This window comes from Ctenopharyngodon idella, chromosome 21 (assembly GCF_019924925.1).
Source record: "Ctenopharyngodon idella isolate HZGC_01 chromosome 21, HZGC01, whole genome shotgun sequence".
In the NCBI taxonomy this organism is placed as follows: domain Eukaryota; kingdom Metazoa; phylum Chordata; class Actinopteri; order Cypriniformes; family Xenocyprididae; genus Ctenopharyngodon; species Ctenopharyngodon idella.
The window spans coordinates 729,004-738,753 of NC_067240.1; the positions used below are offsets into that span (position 1 = coordinate 729,004).

The 9,750-nt window shown below is 39.5% G+C and overlaps 1 long non-coding RNA gene across 1 annotated transcript; it reads right to left on the reverse strand.

Moving 5' to 3' along the window:
- Nucleotides 1-2,989: 2,989 nt before the first annotated feature.
- Nucleotides 2,990-9,750, reverse strand: LOC127503652 (uncharacterized). The gene is made up of 3 exons (XR_007927165.1): nucleotides 9,621-9,750; nucleotides 5,004-5,184; nucleotides 2,990-4,763 (listed from the first exon to the last, which is right to left on the reverse strand). It is a non-coding gene; the product is annotated as an uncharacterized LOC127503652 (long non-coding RNA).

The window sequence follows — 9,750 nt, forward strand, 5'->3', positions numbered from 1 at the left end:
CTGATGAGCAGATATATAGTGTGCACTGCAGTGTTAACTATGTAGTCAGCTGGTGTTCTGATCAGTTCAGGAGTCCTCTTGACCACTAACGTTTCACAGATTTAGGAGCTAGTTTTAGCGCTAAAATGCTTTGTGAAATACTCTTAGAGAAAAAATTTAGCAATATGCAAAGACTTAAAGGTGCAGTATGTAAGATTTCTGTCCGCTAGAGGTCGCTAGAGGCCTATTCAAAACAAAGGCGTAGCTTGATGATGGCAAGTTTGAGCGTGGAATCTTGGGACATGTGGTCTTCACATCACAGCCGGTGGAAACAACTGGGATAGGACTCAGGAAGAAATCATGTTCATGGATGAGATTATTAACGTTACTGTAGTAAGAAGCAGAGCAGGACCGAGTGTTGTGGGAGCTGAGCGATTGCGCATGTAGCGATATTAGCTCAAAGGGGAAATATTAATAATTATTATTATGATTAATTATGAATTATTTGAATCAGTTAATCAGATTAACTTGATGTAGCTACATTAACGTTACAATCGATGGATCAGTTCATCCTGTAAACACTCAGAATCGATTATTAATTAATTCTAAGAGAATGGTATTTTTCATGGCTACAGAAAAATAATTCTTTCTTAGCATTTACAGTGCTTAGATCTGTAATAAGATCTGATCATTCAAGAGCCAATTTATTCACAGACGGGGAGACATAACCAAATATGTATGCACAAGTTTTATGAACTAAATCACAAACACATAACTAAACTGACAAACACATACATACACACACGTCACACATAAATGGGTAAAATGATGAATAATAGAGTGAAACCGGAAGTGGGAAACAGGAGGAGCTATGAAGAAACCACAAACCATCATCATAAAACTCACAATTTTAACTAACTAGCAGCAATTTAGTATATCGTACGATACTTGCATTAGGCCTCAGCCTCTTTTGAGGAGCGTCCCAAATAAACCATTGCAGTAGAAAGTCCTGAGGGTTCAGTCCGATGGTGCTGAAGTTGCAATCGATATCTTCTGTATTGAATGAAGAAGCGATAACAAACTTGCATGGTTAATTTGAATCTTAGTAGGAAAGAGTCCTTTTCTCTCCTAGTTAAGCACATTGCTGGGGGCAGGGCTGACCCAGGCCTAGGCCTTGTAGGCCTAAGCAGAAGCCCCCTCACCGATGCAGTTTTGGTCAGATCAACAAGAGAGAGAGAGGGAGGAGCGTTGTGCACTGGCTTTTAACCTCTGGTCAAAGTCACACCTCTTAGGGTTGACCTGACCAATGAGAAGGTTTTATTTCCGGGCGACAATATATAATAATATAGCTATGAATTTGCGACATATTCAAATTAATGTATGGAAACGGCTCGAGCAGATTTTTTTTTTAGCGATATAAAAAAACTTTTACGACAATTCTTTTTTTTTAGGGATGACATCATCACGCACACTATTTTATCGGTAAAAGGCCAACTGGATGGAAACAGCCTCCAAACGGCAAATTTCGCAAATATTGTTTTGCGCATATTTGCTTTGTCGATAACAAAACAGCACAAAAACCGGATGGAAACTTGGCTAATATCGCTAAACATTTTGAAGCGCTAAACTTTTTATGCAACTCTGACTGTTTAGATAAAGGGGTTTGAGTGATTAATAATCAGTATCTAACCTGACGAAAAGATATTTATTCAATGTTATCCACATTATATTTAATCTGCAACAGCATTGTGAACTTTTATAAAGATGTGTTCGGTGATTAAACTTTAATCTGTATGACTGTATGATTTTGAGATCCATCTTTTCACACTGAGAACAACTGAAGGACTCAAACACAACTATTAAAAAAGGTTCAAACATTCACTGATGCTCCAGAAGGAAACACGATGCATTAAGAGCTGTGTGTAGTGAAAAGATACTTTGTGATTTTGTGTATTGTACTAACACAGCTGCTATGCTGAAATGATTGTAAAAAGTGCACTTTTGATGTTGTGATATTAGTACTAAGAGTTTTAAAAATGTATGCTCTCCATATTTGTTATTAAAATAACCATAGAAACTGATAGTTTCAATGACTTTTTTATTGGTTAAAATGAATGGAGAATATCTTGTGTTTTTCGTGGCTGCTCGAGCCCTCAGGATCGGTGCTTATGGTTTCATAAACAAGGCCCAGTTCTACTGGATTTACAGATCGTTTGAAACTGAAAGATGGAGCGGTCACAGCGATAATGATCCCGGTCATGAGTCAGAACCGCAGGTGGAGAGTAAAACTGCTTCAAATGTCTGTTTTGTTGGCAATAGGTGTCTAAGTGCATATAATGTAAACAACACGAACGTAGTGAATTCATAAATTCATTATTCATCATTCACTATAACGCTATATTCATTATAGTGATTCAAAAGTTATCCAGGGATAATGCGATGGTGTATTGTGTGTTTAGATACATCCGTTTAGTTGACCATTGATAGCTTGCAGACGATCGCTACGCAAAAGCTGCGCGTGCTCGTGACAGCTCAGCACTCTGTCTCCGCTCACACGACACGCCTCCAGGCACTCGGCTGTTTTCGGAAAGACTCGGTACAGGGTATGTATCCTTTATAAATATGATAAAACTAAAGACTTTTTGGCGATATAAAGGATGCTATACTACTCTTTAGGTACTTAAGTTTAACATGGAATCCCCCTTTCATGGTCTCACTTGAACTCATAACTTCCTTGAATGTTTGTGGTAAATCACACACTCTGCAACAGTAGTCAACATTGGTTAGAATCTAGTCATCACACTCAAGTCAGTAGTGGTAAAACAAGCTTCAAATTTCCAATTTTGTCCCTTGTTTCTTGGCCACTGTGGGAGGTGATGATGCAATACTCCTGACGCATGCAAAGTAGCATGAATAGATCCAGAGAGGCTTGTTTATGTTTCAAAACAATAACTGAAGTTTATTAAATCAAGATGCATTGTAGCATAAAACAAACAACTTAAAGCCCGCTTTCAGGTTTGCTCCATGTGTACGGTCAAAAAACTGTATGCTCTTGCACCAGCGCCCCCTCCTGTCAGGGGTGGCATATCCTTTAAACATTTTTTCTCTCACCTATAGAGAGCACACACTCAAAGAAATAAACAATTAACAATATTACAACAAAATGATATTTAAATGAACAAATTAATAAAAATTAAATAAGCTAGTATATATGACTACCAAAGCGCCACCTAGTGGCTGTTACCCAAAAAGCATCAGAGTTTTGCCTCCGCAGCTTTATCACATTGCTCAGGAGCTAATTAATTGTGTAATCCAGGATTTAGTGAATTCACACGGATTTCACTTCATATTCAAGTTCTTGAAATAAAAACCCACACTAATTCGCCGCATTGATTATAAGCTGCTTGATTTGGAATTGACCTGAAACATGTTCAGATGAGATCGACACTGATCACACAAAGGGGAAGGATATCAAGAAGTGTAATTCTTGGTAGTACATATTCATTATAGTGCAATTAACTGTAAAAAGTAATTCTGAAAAATATCTAATTCTATTTAATTTGTCCTATTGTTACATCCCGCAGTTGGAGTGTTCTTGATCTCCACCAGAGGGCGCTGCTCTCAACAGGGTGCTGATGATGTTTGAGTCACAGTGAGTTGATGGAGATGGCGGGAAAGGGGTTTAATTCCAGCTTGGAGAAGCTCACCTGGTTTTTCATCAGCCCAGCAGATTTCCCTCTGCCCAGCTCTTGAACTATGGTGATTATCAGTATTATGAATAGTGATGGGCAGATCGAGCCTTTGTGAAACACTGAAGCAGTTGAAGCAAATGTGCCGTAATGTCAAAGCCACTGGAAGGCAAGCCTGCAACCTTTAGCCAAAAAAGCATAATGGCTAATGCTAACTGGCGGGACAGGCGGTACGAATTGGTGGTACACAGGGAGGAGTTTTGAACGGTGACACGATAGGCTGAGAGGTGTCGCATATATATATATCTTGCTCACTTCATGACTAGAAACGCATAAAAACAGTTAGTTCTCCAGTGAACTGAAGACATAAAGGTATAAATGTGTGTTTCTCTACAGTGGACCAGCCGTCTGTTCAGAGTGTTTCTCTATCTTATATAAAGCATGTTCAAGTGTTCACTATCAAACACTGGTGTGTCAGTAAAGTGCAGCATCTGAGCAGGATGAAGACACTGATCTGAGGAAGAAACTGTCCATTAAACGTTTTTCCTTTGCGTTTTTCATATAACAGACAACATTATCAAAACAATCCACGGAAACAACTAAAATCGCTGTATTCTGCTGCCAGGCCAGTAGATGGCAATGTCACTTTGTAAAGAAAACTACTCGCGTATAGACTGAACGCGCAATACACATGTACATGACGTCAACGTTTTCACATATTCATGTTTTTGTAGTTGACACTGAGGCGATAACGATATTCTTTTCAAAAATTTACACTCTGAAACTCGTTTTCAAAAGTTTGCATTTTCAGGCACCCAAAACGCATTAAAAAGTTTTATGTTTTTAGCTGAAAATGGTGTAGTGAAAACTGTTTTAGTAGTTTTTTTTTTTTTTTTTGGTCATTAGTTTGTAAAAGCTTCCAGAATGCAGGAGATGGGTGTAGTCTGTGATGATGATGATGATGTTCTAGTCTTCAGCTGCTTGTATCTGATGTTGTGTGATCTTGAAAACCTGATGAAGGGTTTTGATGAGAGAATCTCTCCTCAGTTTTGACATCAGAATGAATATTTACAGGATCATCTGGATCACATGACACTAGAAATCACAAATATACACAAATATATATCATATTATCCTCATTGTTTTGGGTTTGTTTTTATATTCTCAATCTATAACACTTTCTGTCAATTAAACACAATCACACATCTGTGAACTTTCAATAAGCTATTCTATATTCAGACTGCAGAAAGTCTGATGAATCTCTCTGAATGTGTCGTAAAGTGTAAAAATAATAATAACTACATCTAGCAAGTTCCATAATGATCAAACACTCACAGCTTGGCCTTACTCTCTCCATACTCTCACATCTAACAAGTCTCTGTCCTCTTTTCTCTTGTGATCCACTGGTTTGTGTCTCCATTTTTCTCTCTGTCTTCTTGTTTTCTGCTGCTCTGTGATTTCTGAGGCTCCAGCAGTTTTCTGGATGTGTGATTTTCTTTCTCCACTCCATCTGAATCTGTTCAATCACACAGAAGACAGTTTTGTTAAAAGATTAATTCACTTTCAAATGAAAATTACCCCAAGCTTTACTCACCCTCAAGCCATCCTAGGTGTATATGACTTTCTTCTTTCTGATGAACACAATCTGAGATATATTAATAAATATCCTGACGCATCTGAGCTTTATAATGGCAGTGAACGGGACCAATGAGTATGAGCTGAAGAAAGTGCATCCATCCATCATAAACATACTCCACATGGCTCCGGACGGTTAATAAAGGCCTTCTGAAGTGAAGCGGTGTGTATGTGTAAGAAAAATACCCATATTTAACAAGTTATAAAGAAAATTATCTCGCTTCCACCAGACCACCTTCCATATTCAACTTGCGAAAAAAGCTTAACTTGTGTCGCTTCAGTTACACTTTTTCCGTAAGTTGAATAGGGAAGGCGTAGGACGTAGTGTAAGTGTTTTGAACTGTGAGAGTTTTACACTTTCTTTGTAAGTTGAATACGGAAGGCGGTATGGCGGAAGCTAGATATTTTACTTTATAGCTTGTTAAAATGTCTCAGGTTATGCATATAACCATAGTTCCCTGAGAATAGGGAACAAGACACTGCATCAGCAATGCTTTGGACAACGTCTCGCGTGAACGCTTCTGAGCACGTGTGTCAACTAATCCAATGGTGAGAGTGAACATCACGGGCAGGTGACGTCACGACCAGGAAAAGATAAAGGCACACCCGGCCAGACCGGATTTAGCTTCAGAATTCCAAAGTAAGTTGATCACAGGGATGCAGGAAGTATGGCAAAGGGACGCAGTGTCTCGTTCCCTATTCTCAGGGAACTATGGTTATACACATAACCTGAGACATTCCCTTTCGAAGGGAACTCACACTGCGTCAGCAACGCTTTGAGGAATGACCTACCAAAATGCCATGCTTGCAAATACCTGTTACAATACAGAAGGGTCGGAGACAATGGATAACAGGTATTGGGTGTTTATTTAACAACAAGCAGAGACAACAGGAGTGCAGGTAAGTAAACAGTAATATAGCAGGTGAATGGTGACTGGTAGAATAATGATACTGTCCTTGTGTTGCAGCGATGGTGAGCTGGGATGGCTGACGAATGGCTGGTGAAGCAGAGCAGAAAAGACACTGGATAACTCACATGAAGGCGGGAGACACAGAAGGAAACTTGGAACATGCTGGAGACAGGTAAGTAGTATACAGGAGTCCATGAGGTAAGCATGAAGGTAAGTCTTGATGCGAACGAGACCGGACAGTGACTGAGTGCGTGTGAGTGTCTTTTAACTCGTGACTAATTGGAGTGCTGATTGAGTGCAGGTGCATGTGATCAGTACTCTGGTGATGGAGTGCGCTGTGATTGGGTGACGTTGGAGCCTGGCGTGTCTGTGACAATACCTGTCTGTATGAACTATGCATAATAAACAACAAGCACCTGCGAGCCTGGAGCAGCATCCATATCGAGGTTATAATATCTCACAAACGTGAGCGGAGAGGACCACCCTGCCACATCACAAACTTCTTTGAGGGAAACCCCCGAAATTAAAGCCTTGCAGGCCGCCATACTCCTAGTAGAGTGAGCTCTGACAGCCAAGAAACATGGCTAACCAGAAACCTCATAAGCCAGTGAAATAGCCTCGGCTATCCACTTGCTGACTGTTTGTTTGGATGCAGGACGCCCCCTATTATGCAGCCCAAAACAAACAAATAACTGATCTGATTTCCTCCACAGGGCAGTTCTGTGGACATATGTGTCCAGTGCTCTTTTCTTGACTTTCTAAAACAATGGGCATGTCCCAAGCAGGAACCCTGGTACGTGTTGCAGGCCTCAGCCTCAAAGTACCACGAAGGAAACGGGTTATCAATGGGTTTCTCCCCACAGTTGTCCAATCCAAAGGAGCACGATTGGCAGAAATAGCTGACACGTACACCTTTAGTGTAGATGGGTTTAGCCCTGATGAAAAGCGATCTTGTAAGAAATCAAGCACTGAACCGACTGGGCAGTTTACTGGATCTAATGGTTGCATATCACACCAAGAAGTGAAAAGTTTCCACTTCAGGGCGTAAAGTTTCCTTGTGGATGGAGCTCTGGAGTGAAGTATGGTCTCCAAAACTTCAGTTGAGAGACCAGACTCTATGAGTTGGGCCCCTCAGAGGCCTCCATCCTCCGACGTTTCCATTCTACCAGAAAATCTACTAAGGGGACCGGTCTCTCGAGACTGGTCTCTGGTGTAGTTAATGCAGTCACTCCGATGACTTGAAGTGTACTGGCAGGAAACAACCTTTTCAACTGCTTATTGTCTCTCCTCAGAGAGTGCAAGTGTGACGCAGTGTCGAGGGATCGCTGCACCATAAGCTCGCTGGAAACCGCTACACCCCAAGGCACCAAGGGTGGCGGGGTTGGCAGAACGGTCCCCTGAGGGCAACAAGATGGAACGGGCACCGTATGCTTGAGGTGTTAGCTGCTCCATCCCGCAAGGGGGCGTCTGACGCGTTTGGCCTGAAGCCCTCTTAGCTTGAAGCACAGTCCTCAGATCTGGCTTCTGCTTTGAAGGCTTCTGCTGAGAATGTCTTCCCGGCCCCCCGTATTTATGAGGAGGGGCACGAGAAGCTGCTCCATTCTAAAAGGCACTTTCATCATTGGATTAGTTGACACACGTGCTCAGAAGCATTCACGCGAGGCATTCCGCAAAGCGTTGCTGACGCAGTGCGAGTTCCCTTCGAAAGGGAAATGGATCAGAAGGCATTTATTAACCCCCCAGAGCTGTGTGGAGCACATATTTATGATGGATGGATGTGGATGGAAGCATACTCACTGGTCCCGTTCACTGCCATTATAAAGCTCAGATGTGTCAGGATATTAATATAACTCTGATTGTGTTCTTCAGAAAGAAGTCATAAACACCTAGGATAGCTTGAGAGTGAGTAAAGCTTGAGCTAATTTTCATTTGAAAGTGAACTATTCCTTTAAAGCCAGATTAATGTAGTATCAGAACATGAAGATGTCCAGCTGAAAGAACGACAGAAGAGAGGAAAATGAAAGTGCAGTAAACATTAACCATCAGCATCAGCCTTTCCTCATGTCCTTGTTCATCCCTCTATATAGATATGAGGAAAGGAAAAAGGACGGAGGAATCAAAGAAATTTGATTTTGTAAATTGGTTTATTGTATTTTTGTAGCTGGGTCATTGACGAATAAATTAAAAAAAAACATAATGGAGATAAAATTAATTCTGATGTTTTATTAAGTGTTAACAATGAGATTATGTGGTTTTTATAATCTATTAACACTGCTTTTGGCATTTTTTTTTTTACAAGATGGACAAAATTTTTCACCAAAAAAGTCATTCGGTTTAACAAAAATTTCAGTTTTACCGAATGACGATATTTTCAAACAATGCTAACAGGCTGATATGCAAAAGGACAATCAATCAAACATTTTATATTTAGAACAAGTTTTTAAAATATTACAACATTTCCATGTTTTATAGCGATTGTACCGAATGACCTGATGTTTCGGGACATGCGTATAATCAAGGGAAAACATGAATTTTTCAAATAGTTAAGAGAGAGTTAGTTACTTTGCTTCATGACCATGTGGTCCTTTGCAGGTGTCTGAATGATGTCACATCCTGTCACATGATACTGACCACATGACTTGATCCAAAATGGTTTCTTTATATTGGTTACTCCAAATGACATCAATGAAATTCATTTTTCCAGACATTCTTTCTCATAACAAAGCAACAACTTCTACACATAATTTTAACACCATTTTGTATGTTGATATATGATGTTATAAAATCATGCCAGAATAAAAAAATATATACATTTATTACATTTTAAGATATTTTAATCACAAATAAAATGGCTGACCCAAATGACCTTTTGACACTTCAAAATCTTTAAAATATCTTTATATGTTGCAAAATATAATTAAAACCTTCTGTATTCAATAAAAGAGATCTAGTTGTACTACCTTACATACTTTGGATGTCATATCTTTGTTTTTAATTATTATTAAGGCCTTTGGACAAAAAAAAAAAAAAATGAACCGTCACATCATTGACCCAATTATTAAAGTCAAGCGTCACTTTAAATCATCTTTCTCAGCTGCATGAACACAGATCTCTTTCACCAAAACATCATTCTGTCTTCATTTACACAAGATCAACACTGATAATCACATCCAGAACTTTCTTGTGTGCAAAACATCTCTTTCCTTCTCATTACAACATGACAGTAAATTACAGTCCATCAGTTCCAGTTCAGGAATAAAACATGTTTCTACTTTCATGATGTAAAAGGTGTAAAAACATTAAATAAGTTTTAGGCTTTGTTGCCACTGACATTTAAAGTGTGCAGTACTGTACCTTCTGTAATGAATAAATAAAAACTTCACAAAATAAATAGTGTTTTAATCACCTTGTGATGAGCAGGAAAGAGGAAACATCGACGCAACTCCGAAATCTGTGCTGATGTTGCTGTTTGAGTTTCAGAAAAAGTTTTATAAAAGGGCTCTGATGAAAAGCTAAAGACACCGTCAAATCAAAAC